The 15,193-nt window shown below is 42.2% G+C and overlaps 2 pseudogenes; both read right to left on the bottom strand.

The window, feature by feature from the left end:
* Window positions 1-2,301: 2,301 nt before the first annotated feature.
* Window positions 2,302-2,417, bottom strand: LOC142441663 (small nucleolar RNA SNORA26; annotated as a pseudogene).
* A 4,956-nt stretch (window positions 2,418-7,373) lies between these two features.
* Window positions 7,374-8,002, bottom strand: LOC142441507 (eukaryotic translation initiation factor 1 pseudogene; annotated as a pseudogene).
* Window positions 8,003-15,193: the final 7,191 nt, after the last annotated feature.

Below are 15,193 nucleotides of genomic sequence, written 5' to 3'. Positions count from 1 at the left end.
CTAGACAATCCAAAAACTCAAAAGATCATTGCCTTCAAGTTGATTCTGACTCCTAGCAATCCTACACAATAGGGTAGAACTGCCTCGGTGGAGTTCCATAAAAAATGATCAGACTTGCTGGTCTAGCAGAGTGCCTGGCCAAATAAATAAACCCCCCACACCATGCAGATCTGCTCAGAGTTGGCTGATGCTACTCTCTGTGGACCATACACTAGACCACGTGTGTGCTCAACCGGGAACTAGGAAGTGCTGCCTCATCTGGCTAGGGGCGCGGACGTGCCCGTGTCCACCAATCAACAGTAGCCTTCCTTATCTGGCTAGGGGCGTGGACATGCTTGCATCCTCCAATCACCAGCAGTCTTCCTCGGATGTGCCGGTGCCTGCCAATCCCTGACCACCTTACTAGATATGGGCCCAGGGCCAGCCCAACCACATGTCTCCTGGCAATAAAAGGATTGTTCCAATAGCCAAGAGGTGCCACTCCTCCGGCCCAGAAACTGTGGACTGTGGGACTTCACCCATGCTGGGTTTTTCTCCCCAATAAAGGCTGTTTGCTCTAATTTGACTGATTTGGTCTCTAGCGCCTCTTGACTTCCTTACACAGATATTGGTGGAAACCCTAAGACAATCTTAGACAGCCTTCAAGTCTGGAATGGAATCCATTCTTGGGGATCACTTTGCAGCCAAACATCAGACTGAGCTATGAAGTGGAGAGTAACATTCCTGAGAAATGTTCTTCTCCCAGTCATCAAACATGAGACCCAGAGCACAGCGTCTGCTCCAAAACTAGGCTCAGAAAACTGGAAGGTGTAAGAAAGAAGAACGGATGGAGATGGAGCACTCAGGAGAAAGCAGGAAGAATACTGGTATATTAAGGTAATTGCAATGGATGTTGTGAAGCAAAATGTGTATAAATGATCGAATTAAAAAGTAGTTTTCTCTGTAAACTTTCACCCAAACATCAATATAAATAAATAAATAAATATTGGAGAATGTATGAATAGATGAATAGATAAAAGGATGAGTAGATAGATAGATAGATAGATCATCAAAAATATAGAAAGATTGTGTAGAATGTAGGTAGTAAGTGTTTGTTTACCACACAGTTATTTCAACTTGTTTGGATAGTTGAAAATGTTCATAATAAAATGTAAGTTAATTAAAAAATGAAGAAGAGGACAATCTAGGGGCCTGCTGAGACTGTGAAACGGTCCTCTCAGAAAGCAGATTTCCTCCACCTCTTTTTGTTGTGCTCCATCTGGTTGCTTTTTCAGCCACTTTGGCAAAACTCTTCTGTTCTCAATTTCCTGTCAAGTTATTATTATCTCGAAGGGATAATAGAAGCAAATTTTAGAAGATACATGCAAAATAATAACTAGTAGCCATCGAGTCAATTTCAATTCATGGGGATCCCTTGAATGTCAGAGGAGAGCTGGTCTCCACAGGCTTTTCTGTGCTCAGTTTCTATGCTCAGCAGGTCTTTCTTCTGAGGGACATTTGAGTGGAGAGAACTTCAAGTTTGACGGTTCACAACCAAACATGCTAATTATTTGTGCCAATCAGCGTCTCCCTGCAAACTACAGAAGGCAATGTTGGGGGGTGGGGTTGGTGTTGGGACATATTTGTTAGCTCCTATGAGCCAGATTCTGTGTCCCATTGTTTCCATTGATTATTGATTAGCCTTTTAGAACTTATAATTATTCAGACTTTATAGATAAGAAAAACAAGGTCAATCGACTAAAAAGTATAGTTATGGACTTTGATAATAGGTTGTTCGGCTTTAAACTTTTGTTGCGATTCTCTGAATGAAAGTTGACAGAGCCATTAGTTTCCCATTCAATAATTAATATATTTTAAATATATATATTGACTGATTGTAATTCCCACAATGTAACATCACTCTTCTCACCAATTCTCTCTGTTCATGATTTATACTTATCCTTTTCCATCTCCTCTTATCTTCATCCCTGGGAGATACTGCCTGGTTACTTGTGCTCAGGAACACATGCATTACCTGGTGGGGGTCACTTTAAGGAGCTGGCAAAAAGTTAAATCATGGTGGTCAGTTCAGTTCCAAGCTTGAAAGGTGCATGAGGGCTATAGTCTGGGGGTAATCCATCAATCTCTAACAGAGCCATCCTGGTCCTTTGTATGATTTTGAATTTTGTTCCACATTGTTTCCCAGTCGATACAGTACCTCCCATTGTGATGGCTTTCTGATCTGAAAGTAGTGGGATTATTTGATTTCGACAAAACTCTCTTTTCAGCTTTAGGCTTGTTCATTCTTTAGAAAATACAAACAATGGAAAATCAAGACAGGACCCAATGAAAAGTTCCTGATCTCCTCTCTGGGGTTTACGAACAAGTGCTTTCTTCTCTTAGCCTCCTGAAACACTGCTACAACCTCAAGAGGGCAAAAGAAAGGACAATTCTTGTTTCGTTTTAAAGATATTTTAAACTACGTAGCAAAAATGTTCCGATGTAGAAGAACATTTGCTTGGTGTTCCAAGGATGAGCATCTTTGCTTGGGTCCCATTGAGGTCTCAGGCCAGTTTTCCAATTATGCTTTAATTTCTTTCGGTTTCTTTCTAGGCCACACACTTTTTTGCATGTTGTTTTTCTCTCCTTATTTACACCAGACACGAAATTCCTTCTACCTTAGGCCTCTCAGATGTTGCTCAAGCGGCCTTACTCTTTAAAGATTAAAGAGACTTGATTCAACTCTGACTCATGGTGACTCGATGTGTGTCACAGTACAGCTGTGCTACATAGGATATTCAATGTCTGGTTTCGGAAGAGCATTTCGCTAGGCCTCTCTTGTAGGCATCTCTGAGTGAGCTTCACCCTCAAAGCTTTTGGTTAGCCACAGAGCACATTGATTATTTGCCTATCTTTCATAGGCTTGACAGAATATTGAATTTTGGGATTTCATTTTTATGAATTACTAGTTATATAACTATAATACCATTAACTTTTATCAGTCCTAAATTACTTACGTGGGAAGAGAGAGAGAAAATATACAACACCTTCTTCCTCCAGCTCTGTGCCTTCAAAGCAACCGTAATTAAATTGAGAGAGAGAGAGAGAGAAAGCACAAACATGGAGAAGTTAAGAAAATCTTTGAAAATTCTACCTTGGGAAGACTGTTTCATATTTTCTGGACACAAAACTGACTATAAGAAAATGCTTTAGAAGTTGTGTATGTTTCTGAGGGAATTGCTTTATAAAAGAAGCCGCTAACCAGAACTGAAAGGCTACTGATCGTTTGAAATGTTGAAGCAACAATGGGGTCATCCTTGAAGGAGCAGGTGTTTGGTTTACGACCAACACCTACTTCAGTACCCAACCCTGTGCTTTCCATGGGCGTTAAAGAGTGTTCATTCCAAAAAGACCTGGCTTCCTGGTTGGAGAGACAGATTGAACTCCCAATGCGATGACTTAGTTACCTTTCAGGGCTGGAATTGAACTTGCCCCCACAGTTCAATTTTCAATCAGACAGCAGAAGAACAATAACACTAGAGAGGAATATATTCCTTAGGACTATTAAGCATTTGCAATCAATAGGGCAGCTTTTGCCCAAGGACAAAGTTCAGAAAGCAGGAAGTGTTAGGGAAGGAAATGGAAAACCCTGGGGAGAAATGTGCTGAGCTATACGGCACTGTGAAGGTAACAGTCAATATCACAAAACAGAATGTGTATGAATTATTGAATGGAAAATTGATTTGATCTTTAAACAGTCAACCCCAAAGGGGAAAGGGTGTGCATGTTTAAAAATGTGTATTTCCTCATATAGATTTTCATTCTTAACAATAAATCTATTTTTATAATTATTAAACTAATACCAATGACATTCATTATTTTTTCACGTTGTGCCAACATTTGCTTTAATTGTCTTCTAGTTGCTTCATCTCCAGGCCTCAGATTTCCATACCTTCTTATCTTCTCACCTTTCCTTTGGATTAAATATCAATGTTTTGCATTTCCGGTAGATTTTTTTTTAGAAGTGGGCTGATCTAGCCGGCAATGGTGTTTAGTTATGAAGGAAGTACCTGTTTTCTGGTTCTGAGTATTAGAATATTGATTCCGGGTTTTAAATGTATTCCTAGATTTAGAACTAACCTGCTGCTATCCTTGCTTCGGGACTCCACGCTGACAGCTGCTTCAGGAACGTGGCAGTTAGCGGGATATGGTATCGTATTTGGAGAAAGGAATTCCCTAGATATTGCGGCATAACTAGTCGGATTACTCATTTCCCTGATAAGCCAACCTGCTAATCTTATTCTTCTGGTTGTCCCAGAGATAGGGGCTCAGTCTAGAAATGACAAGCATTTAATCATCTATTAGTCAGAAAGGAAATTTAGAAACCTGGATGCACAGCTGTCAAATAGATCCAAGGCATGGCAATCCTCCAGGAGCAGTAGAACTGCTCTATGCGGTTTCTGAGACTGAAAATCTTTACAAAAGCAGACAGTCTCATCTTCATCTCTTATAGTTGCTGCTGGGTTTGAACCAGTGACGTTTCGATTAGCAGTCCAACACATAACCCACTCTATTACCAGGTCTCCTACTGGGTCACCAGTGCTCCTTATACATTCACTCTTTTGTATAAAACCATTTGAATACTCATCATTTCCCCAGGAGGACTCTTCAGGTCTTTGATTACAAGTAAAACTCAGAATATGTATTGTGACAGTAATATTGAAGGGAGATATGGAAAGAATATTTTTGAAGTTGTGGTTGTAGTGGTTATGTGTTGGGCTGCAATCTCCAAGGTCGGCACTTTAAAATCACCAGCAGCTCCAAGGGAGGAAGATGAGGCTTTCTACTCCCATGAAGTTACAGTCTAGGAAACTCACACGGGAGGTTCTACCCTGCCCTACAGAGTCACTATGAATTTGTATTGGCTCGGCAGCCCTAAACGGAGATTTTGTTTATGGCATTCATTGGATTATCATTCTTGAGATGTGTGGTCCAAATACATTTGCCACTCCACGGGAAAAAAATGAAGCTAGCTGATCCCATACAAATTTACCTCCTCCTGGGGACGGACAACAGAAAAGTGGGTGAAGGGAGATGTCGGACAGTGTAAGATATGACAAAATCATAATAATTTATAAATTATCAAGGGTTCATGAGGGAGGGGGCGGGGGGGAAGCAGAAAAATGAGCAGCAGCTATTACGGACTCAAGTAAAAGCCAAGTTTTTGATAACAATGAGAGCAACAAATATACAAAAGTGCTTGACACAATGGATGTATGTATGGATTGTGATAAGAATTGTACGAGCCCCCAATAAAATAACTTTTTAAACATTACCTCCTCAAAAAACCCTGTGTAGGGGCCTTCACCCACTTTTCTGTAGTTCATCCCCTTTGGAGGGGGTTATATGTTGACCGTTGTGATCGGTTCTCCTTTTTTATCCCCACCTTCCCCTTACTCTCCTTTATCACTACTCTCATTATTGGTCCTGAGGGGTTTATCTGTCCTGGATTGCTTGTGTATCCAGCTCTGATCTGTACCAATATACACACTCTGGTTTAGCTGGAATTGTAACATAGAATTGGGGTCATGATAGTACATGGGGAGGAAACATTAAAGAACTAGAGGAAAGTTGTATGTTTCAATGCATTTGATTGAGCCCCACCAGGCATCCCTTGTTTCCTAGTCACTGGGTTTGTTGGCACCCCCTTCCTTTCCCCTGCCTCCTCATCTACCTCCCAACCAATCCCCCACCCAACTATTGGTCCTGATACTTTCTCCTCCAGATTGTTTCTCTCGCCTATCTTATCTCGAGAGACATGCAAAAACAATAATAAGCACAAAAACAAATCGACACCAACAAAGAAAACTAACAACCAAAAAGAAAAGCCTATAAATAGTTCCAGGTCTGTTTGTTGACCTTTATTTACTTGCCGTTCTAATCAATCTTTGTAACATTGTACAAGTAGGGCAGAGGCCATGCCAAAAGGCTGATGGCAAGAGAGAGCTCTGTCTGTAGCCATAGCAGAGACTGAATAAATCAATCCTGAGCATCTCTCATAGGAATTGCCACTTGTCACCATCCCTAGGAAACCCTGTAATTGTGAGTACTCTCTGTGAGTCCTGTGTGGCCATTACAATGGCTTATCAGACCCAGCCACAGAAGATGGTTGGTGTAAGAATGGGATAAGAAAGGATGGAGAGAGGAGGCATGTCTGACCCTGCCTTGTGGCAATTGGCCTTGGGAGCCAGAGGAGGTCAAACATGGCCTTGATGCCATGTCCTCGCGTATAAATCACCTTTCCTTAATGCCTTCACTCTCTGCTGCTCTCTCTCCCATCCAATATTACACTCGTTTTACATGCACACAATGACCCATCCCGTCTTAAAACTATAATTCCTTTCAAGTATGCTAAAAGTTCTTTTTCTGGTATCTAGTTCATAAGAGAGGCTTAGAAACATTAGCTGCTTCCACTGTGGTTACAAAGAAAGTGGTCTGATGGGCTTGTTTGTAATAAAATATTATCAAACCAAAACATTGCCATAGAGTTGATTCTGACTCATTAATCCTAAAGGATGGGGGTAGAATTGTCCCCATGGCACTCTCAAAAACTGTACTCTTTACAGAAGTAGAAAGCTACAATTTTTTTTTCCCTCTGAGCAATGGGTGGGCTCACATATCCAATTTTTTGGCTAAGAACTCAGTGTTACCCACTGACCAGCTGGGCTTCTTTTTAAAGTGTTACTATCTATTTCTAATCAGATAATTTTCACATAAATTATGAATTTCCCAGAGAGACTTATTAACTGAGCAAGGTTCTAAAAATGGGCTACCCAGGATCTCCTTTGCCATAAACAGGATTGGCTTGGCCTACAAGTGATTCATGACATTCTTTTTTTTTTTCTGCAAACAAGTTTTATTTAAATAAGTTTAAATACATCACATCACATGAAAACTGAAGGGGGGGGGGACCAGTTGTTACTTCACGTGGCATCGGGCAGCTGTGGCTGTGAATTTGCGAGCACTCCAGCTAGCTACATCCGTTTGCAATGTGTTCCCTTGTCAAAAGTTTAACGCGGATCGAAGATTGGCCTCACAGGCTAATGATCTTTGGACACACCCTTGCTAGGATATGTCTCCTCAAAAAGAACCAAGACCCTGGTGGCAAAGCCAGAAGCCCTATCACCTTACCGGAGGGAAGGGGCTGATCTCCAAGGGCCCATCCCCTTGTCTGGTTGGCCGCAACACCAGGGGATCTTTCTCTTGCTACCAAAGCGTCCCCGCTAGTGGCACAACTGCCTTACCACTTCCTCCCATGGGGGGCCAGCTGTCCAGGTGGTGAATGCCATTTCCTGAGGGCGGGGGAGTTTCTGGCCAGACATAGGCATCTGAGAACTCGGGGCTCTGCGCTTGGCTGAAACATGCTATTGTTTTGTTTCAGACTGGGCACTGCCAGGCGCCTACTGCTTGACCTGTTTCAATGAGGGACTTCAAGACTAGACAGCATGGCTCTTTTCAGTTTATTGCATGAAGGAGTTACACTAGTCCAAGTTAAAAGTGAACCCCAAATGGTTACATCATATAAGCTGTGAGGTTTTAAACTTGTGACAAGGGACAGAGGGAATTTGTCTGCTCATTGCAAGGAAATCCTCACTTAAGCTTCCGTGAGCCACTTGAGCACTTAAAATTCATGAACCTTCAGCTGGTCGTCCTTAGCCTGTCCAATCTCTACAAGGAACTGGCATATGTTCGTGCGCTGGTCACCCTGGAGCTGAATCACTGCCCCGTATTCTGGATGCTCCATCACAGTATCATTGCAGGCAAATGTCTTCTTAAATGCCTTCACTAGCTTCTTTTTGTCGTAGTCATCAGCGATCCCTTGGACTGTGGTCAGGGTCTTCCTGCCGTTGCGCTGTTGAATTCTTATATGGATATAATCCTCTGTCCCCACAGGCAGCAGGTCATCACCCTTACTTGCATCAGCAAAGGGGTCGAAAGAGTAGAGGTTCTGGATAGCGGACATACCATATGATTCCTTTTCCTCCGTGGAAACGGCCTGTGGAAGGAGGCGGCTGGAGAAGGCGGGCAGCGGGGACGGAGCGTCGGGAAGGGAGGGGGCTCAAAGGGGGGGCTGCTGAGTCCTCGGCGGCAGCTCGGTGACTGGGCTCTTTTTTTTTAATGTTTTATTAGGAGCTCATACAACTCTTATCACAATCTATACATACATCAGTTGTGTAAAGCACATCTGTACATTCATTGCCCTCATCATTCTCAAAATATTTGCTCTCCACCCAATCCCCTGGCATCAGCTCATTTTCCCCCCTTCCTCCCCACTCCCTCCTCCCTCATGAAGCTTTGATAATTTATAAATTATTATTTTGTCATATCTTGCCCTGTCCAACGTCTCCCTTCACCCCCTTTTCTGTTGTCCGTCCCCCAGGGAGGAGGTCACATGTAGATCCTTGTAATCAGTTCCCCATTTCCAACCCACTCTCCCTCTGCCCTCCCAGTATGGCCACTCACACCCCTGGGCCTGAAGGTATCATCCGCCCTGAATTCCCTGTGTTTCCAGTTCTTATCTGTACTAGTGTACATCCTCTGGTCTAGCCAGACTTGCAAGGTAGAATTCAGATCATTATAGTGGCAGGGGTTGGGAGGAGGAAGTATTTAGGAACTAGAGGAAATTTGTATTTTTCATCGGTGCTATATCACACCTGGGTTGACTCATCTCCTCCCCTAGACCCCTCTGCAAGGGGATCTCCAGTGCCCGACAAATGGGCTTTGGGTCTCCACTCTGCACTTCCCCCCTCATTCACTATGGTAAGACTTTTTTGTTCTAATGATGCCTTATACCTGATCCCTTTGACACCTCGTGATCGCACAGGCTGGTGTGCTTCTTCCATGTGGGCTTTGTTGCTTCTGAGCTAGATGGCTACTTGTTTACCTTCAAGCCTTTAAGACCCAGACGCTATACCTTTGGATAGCTGGCACCATCAGCATTCCTCGCCACATTTGCTTACGCACCCATTTGTCCTCAGCAATCGTATCATGCAGGTGTGCACCCAACTATATGATTTTTTGTTCTTCCCAATCATGACATTCTTTTGAAATTTAGAATCCCATGTCTCCATCATTTTATTTGCCCGCCACACCCCTCAGTGAGTCACAGTTTGTATGTAGGACATCTGGTCTAAAGAAATATCCCTGAGAGGTGTCAAGAATTTGCATCTGTCTAAAGGTTGGTAATTTGAACCCATCCATGGCCTGGCCATCTGCTTCCACGATGATTACAGCCAAGAAAATCCCACAGTTTGAATCTGACACAAATGTTGCGGTGGGGGAGGGTCACTGTGGGTTGGAATGGGCTTCCTGGCAACTGGTCTGTTTGGTTTTATGACATATAATAAGAGCAATGATTAATTCATATAAGATTTCATTTCAGGGTTTTAGCCACAGCGGTCATTTTCCCCAGGGACAATTTCAGATCATGCACCCATGGTTTGGGGACAGTACTGTATAGACCCAATCACTTTTGGGGGCAGGGCTTCTGTGGGTCCAAGTCTAAGACCCATGCTCTTTTCTGTCCACATTTTGCAACACAGAGCTGCCTTTGTGAGAACTATCCTTGAAAATCCACTAGTTGTCCTCAATTCAGATAGAGGAGTGGGGGAGGAGGAAGGAACCCGGACCCATTGGTCAGGAAATGAGCATATTTGATTAAAACAAAAGAGGTGGGGGGTGGCAGAGACAATAGAGCACTGTTCCTGGAATCCCAGAGCTGGCACCAGGCTGAGCACAATTTACAAACCATCTTTGTTTCAAAGCCTCTATGCCTGCTGAAGCCTACTTATGGAAAGGATCTCTGGGTGGAAATGCCAGTTAGATTAATTTTTAACTTATCAAAAGCTGTGTGCATATTCAGAAGTGGGAGATGCTCTGAAAAATAGTCTTAGCTGCCGCTTATCTAGTTTTCTTATGATGCAATGTTAGCATTTCCTTTCTCCAACATTCTGCCTTACCTGTTACCCGCTAATAATCCTGAAAGTCCCATTTTGGCTCAGGTTGCCTCTCCCTTTCTTCCTAGAACACTTTTGACCAGCCCCAGACTGACATAGGTTGAACTGTTTAAAGTCTTCATAGACTTCACAGGGAGTTTTGTGTATAGAAAACAATACTTACAGTAGCATGAATTCTTATTGGTATTCAATCTCCTACTCTTAAAAGTTAAAGAACATGTTTCCTGCCAGCTTTTAAACACAGAATAAATCAATTTTATTTTTATTTTATTTTTTTAATCATTTCATTAGGGGCTCATAAAACTCTTATCACAATCCATGCACACATTGATTGTGTGAAGCACATTTGTACATTCATTGCCCTCATTATTCTCAACACATTTGCTCTCTACCTAAGCCCCTGGCATCAGCTCCTCATTTTACCCCTGTCTCCCCACTCCTCCTCCCTCATGAACCCTTGATAATTTATAAATTATTATTTTGTCATATCTTACCCTGTCCGATACCTCTCTTCACCCACTTTTCTGTTGTCTGTCCCCCAGGGAGGAGGTTATATGTAGATCCTTGTAATCAGTTCCCCGTTTCCACCCCAGCCTCGTAATCAGTTCCCCGTTTCCACCCCAGCCTCCCTCCACCCTTCCGGTATTGCCACTCTCTCCACTTGTCCTGAAGGGATCATCTGTCCTGAATTCCCTGTGTTTCCAGTTCCTGTCTGTACCAGTTTGCATCCTCTGGTCTAGCCAGATTTATAAGGTAGAATTGGGATCATGATAGTGCGGGGGAGGAGGCATTTAGGAACTAGAGGAAAGTTGTATGTTTCCTCGTTGATACACTGCACCCTGACTGGCTTGTCTCCTCCCTGAGACCCTTCTGTAAGGGGATGTCCAGTTGCCTACAGATGGGCTTTGGGTCTCAACTCTGCACTCCCACTCATTCACACTGATATGATATTTTGTTCTGATGATGCCTGGTACCTGATTCCTTCGACACCTCAGGATCGCACAGGCTGGTGTACTTCTTCCATGTGGGCTTTGTTGCTTCTGAGCTAGATGGCCGCTTGCTTGTTTACCTTCAAGCCTATAAGACTCTACACCCTTTATCTTTTGATAGCCAGGGACTACCAGATTTCTTCACCAATTTTAGTTTTAAACCTAAGAATTTGTAGCTTGAAATTAAGCACAATTTGTACTTGTTTACTTTGTTTGAGTCCTGTAGACACTTTACCACAAAAATGTATTTGAACTTTTAAAATGCTATATATAAAAAGTTAAATTATTACATATTTTAACTATCCAGTAAAGCAAACATACAAGCTAAAATTTTTTAAATTCTTCCCAGGCATATAGGAACTATAATAAAGTTCTCAACCAAACTTACACATTTTTGTCTCCTTCTCTTAATTACGCATTTCAACTCCCTAAAACCAAAAATCATAAATTTAGTAAATCAGACTACTAATCATTACAGTTAGTTTTATTGAGTCAGCATAAAAAGAAAGGCAATAAATAATTCAAATGAGAGAGAACTATGCTTCTGTTCAGACAGGTGATTCACTCGTGACCCGGTGATTCAATACTAACCTGCTTATTCCCAGCACACCATCAATTTTTCATTCTCTGGATTCTTGGGAATTAGTACAAGTATAATTAACCTTTAAAACATCAGAATGGGGTATCAATATGGAATATTGAAGACACTGCAAACACAATTTATACATAATAAGTACATCAAAGGCAGGGATCAATAAAGGGCAGGTGAATAAGCAGGTAGGTCTCCCTGCTCTTTACTTCCTATTACAAAGGGATCTGGGGGGTCTGAACTGATAAGGTCTTGGGTAAGGAGTCTTCATTTGTTTTCCATGTCATCAGTTATAAAGGGTAGGTTAGGTACTTGTCCTCCACATGCCCAAGTGGAGGCCTTAAGCCATATAGGATGCACTGATGGTATTATGAGACCTAAGCAGAGAGCATAATGCTCATGAAGTTTACAGATGGCATTATAAAAAAAATCATTTCCAAAATTAGCTTTTTATTGTTATTATTAAAAGATCATTTTATTGGGGGCTTTTACAATTCATATAAAAACTCAGACATCAATTGTATCAAGCGTATTTGTACTTATGTTGCCTTCATTATTTTCTGAACATTTACTTTCTATTGAGCCCTTGTTATCAGCACCTCTTTTTTCATCTCCCTCCCTCCCCTAACCCCTCCCACCTTTGTGATTGAATAGCTTTATTCTTATTCATTAACCTTTGAAGTTCTGCTTTCAAATAGCTAGTTTAAATGTTCAAAGGACCAATGCGATAGTTAAGGTTTATTGTGCCAACCTGCCTAATGAACACATGTGGGATTAATTGAAGGGCGGAGAGATAAATGGCTCCGTGAGCCTCGCCTTTCTAGTTCTCGGGTCTCTTGTTCTCTGATGGTAAGACCAGGGTGCAGCTGCCTTAGACAGTTCTCTGACAGCCTGTAAGGCTCACTTCCTGTGAGACATCCCTGAGGAGAAACCACAAGGACCTTCCCTTGTAGCCCTGGGTGCTGGAGCAGCCACATGGAGAGCCCTGCCAGCGCTGAGATGCTTACATGCTCACTGATTTCGCTTTCCTCCTGTAGTTGACATTATTGTGTGTGTTTTGTGGAATTGAGGAAGACTTTGTAGATTGGTGTCGGACATATGGGATAATGTTGGATTTATGGTCTTGGACAGCACTGGGTTGGGATGCTTTCTTAATGTACAAACCCTTTACATAAAACTCTTTCTCATATACATACAAGTTTCTGGGCATTTGTTTCTCTGGTTTATCCAGAGTAACTCAACCACATTATTAGGATACTCCTCTGCCATCAATTCAATTCTGACTCAGGTGGATTCTATAGAACAGAGAAGACCTACACATTAGGTTTCTGAGACTTTAATCTTTTTTTTTTCTACAGCATAATTATTATTCATGTAAGAATCTTTGTAGTTGATCCATTGTCTACATTAACTGTGCTGCCTAGCCTTACTGACATGGTCTGTAATTAAGTCCAGAATTAAGTGGGGCCATTTAGCATCTAGTTACATGTTTTCATGATTTCTTTATAAGAAAATTGTTCTTTTTTGGGGGGGTGGGGGTGCTTCTTTTTTTTATTAAATACTTTTATTGGGGGCTCTTACATCTCATCACAATCCATACATTCATCCACTGTGTCAAGGACATTTGTACATCTGTTGCCATCATCATTTTCAAAGCATTTCCTTTCTACTTGAGCCCTTGATATCAGCTCCTCACATTCCCCTTCCCTTGCCCCACCTACCTTCCCTCCTGAACCCTTGATAAGTTATAAATTATTTTTCTCATATCTTACATCATCCTCTGTCACCCTTCACCCACTTTTCCACTGTTTGTCCCCCTGAGATGGGTCCATATGTTGATCCTTGTGTTCCATTCCCCATTTCACCCCTCACCTTCTTCTCATCCTCCTGGTATCTCTATTCTCATTGTTGGTCCTGAGAGGTTTATCTATCATGGATTCCCTGTGTTGCTGGCTCTAATCTGTAGCAATGTGCATGTTCTGGTATAATACAATTTTCAAGGTAGAATTGAGGTCATGATAGTGGGGGGAAGGAAGCATTAAAGAACTAGAGCAGCAGTACTCAACCTCAGGGTCGTAACCACTTTAGGGGTCAAATGACCCTTTCACAGAGGTCACACAATTCATAACAGTAGCAAAATTACAGTTATAAAGTAGCAACAAAAATAATTTTTATGGTTGAGGGGGTCACTACAACATAAGGAACTGTAGTTAGTAAAAGGTCGCGGTATTAGGAAGGTTGAGAACCACTGAACCACAGGAAAGTTGTGTGTTTCATCAGTGACCCCCACCCCAATTCACACTGGATATGGTCACACAGGCTAGTGTGCTTCTTCCATGTGGGCTTTGTTGCTTCTCAGTAGATGGCCGCTTGTTCACCTTCAAGCCTTTAAGCCCCAGACACAATATTTTGGATAGTCAGGTACCATCAGCTTTCTTCACCACATTAGCTTATGCACCCATTTTGTTGAAATCATGTCAGGAAGGTGAACATCATAGAATGCTGATCATTAGAACAAAGTGTTTTTGTGTTGAGGGAGTTGTTGAGTCAAGGCCCAATATCCATCTACAACCATAATTCTTAACATATAGATACAAGTACATAAGATAAATTCCTCTCTCGTTACATATAAATATATTTACATATGTACATGCCTGCCTGTATTTAGACCTATATAAATGCCCTTTGCCTCCTGGTTCTTTCTCTATTTCCTTTTACTTTCCTCTTGTCCCACCATCATGTTTGGCCTTCATTTAGGTTTAGTAACTTCTTGCTGCTATATTGCCCTTGATTAAGCCCCACTAGGCATTCTATGTCCTTCTCTCCATTGATTTCAGGTCACTTGTTGTTCCCTTGTCCCCGGGTTGCTTTCCTCACCCTCTTCCTTTCTTCTACTTCCCCTTCTCCCATATCCCCCTAGAACAATTGGTCCATTCTTTTCATCTCCGAATTGCTTATCCTGCCTATCTTATCTAGATAGACATACAGAGACATTAATAAGCACATAAACCAGGCAAAGCCAAACAAAACAATAAAGGAAATCAAAACCAGCAAAACAATAACGACTAAAAATAACAAAAAGAAAACCGATAAAAATGGAAAAGTCTATAAATAATTCAAGGTCTGTTTGTTGGCCTTTATGAGTGTTTTCCAGTTGAGTCTGATGGGGTTCCACACTCTGTCTCCAAAGTCTATTTTTGGTATTCCCCAGGGATTTCATCACTTTGCTTCCCTTGCTGCTCTGTTGCATGCCCTTAGTATTTTGCCCCAATGTGATGCACTGTGTCTCCAGTGTTGTCCCCCATAGTGCTATGGTTCAGTGAGATATGTCATGTCTCATGGTGGGACTGGCCTATTGTCCTCTCTGCGCATTGTCTGCTCTGAGCAGGAATATTATCCTGGGGGCTTCATGGGCCAGATGTTATCCCCTCCCTCTCCATCCATCTTCATTTCTCCTGTGTGCTATAAACAGGTATGTCCTTGTCCCCAAGCTGTAGCATCAGTGCTGTGCTCTGTGGTGCATTCTTCCAAGGCAGGGTAGGGGGGTGGGGGTGTCCACATAGTTGGGATTGGGTCGCCCCATAGACCTCTCTATTGGTTCTCTGGTACATGCCAGTATG

Source organism: Tenrec ecaudatus, chromosome 2, assembly GCF_050624435.1.
Source record: "Tenrec ecaudatus isolate mTenEca1 chromosome 2, mTenEca1.hap1, whole genome shotgun sequence".
NCBI classification, from domain to species: domain Eukaryota; kingdom Metazoa; phylum Chordata; class Mammalia; order Afrosoricida; family Tenrecidae; genus Tenrec; species Tenrec ecaudatus.
Note: the sequence above shows the minus strand (reverse complement) of the source record. Positions and strands in the feature narration are given on the sequence as shown.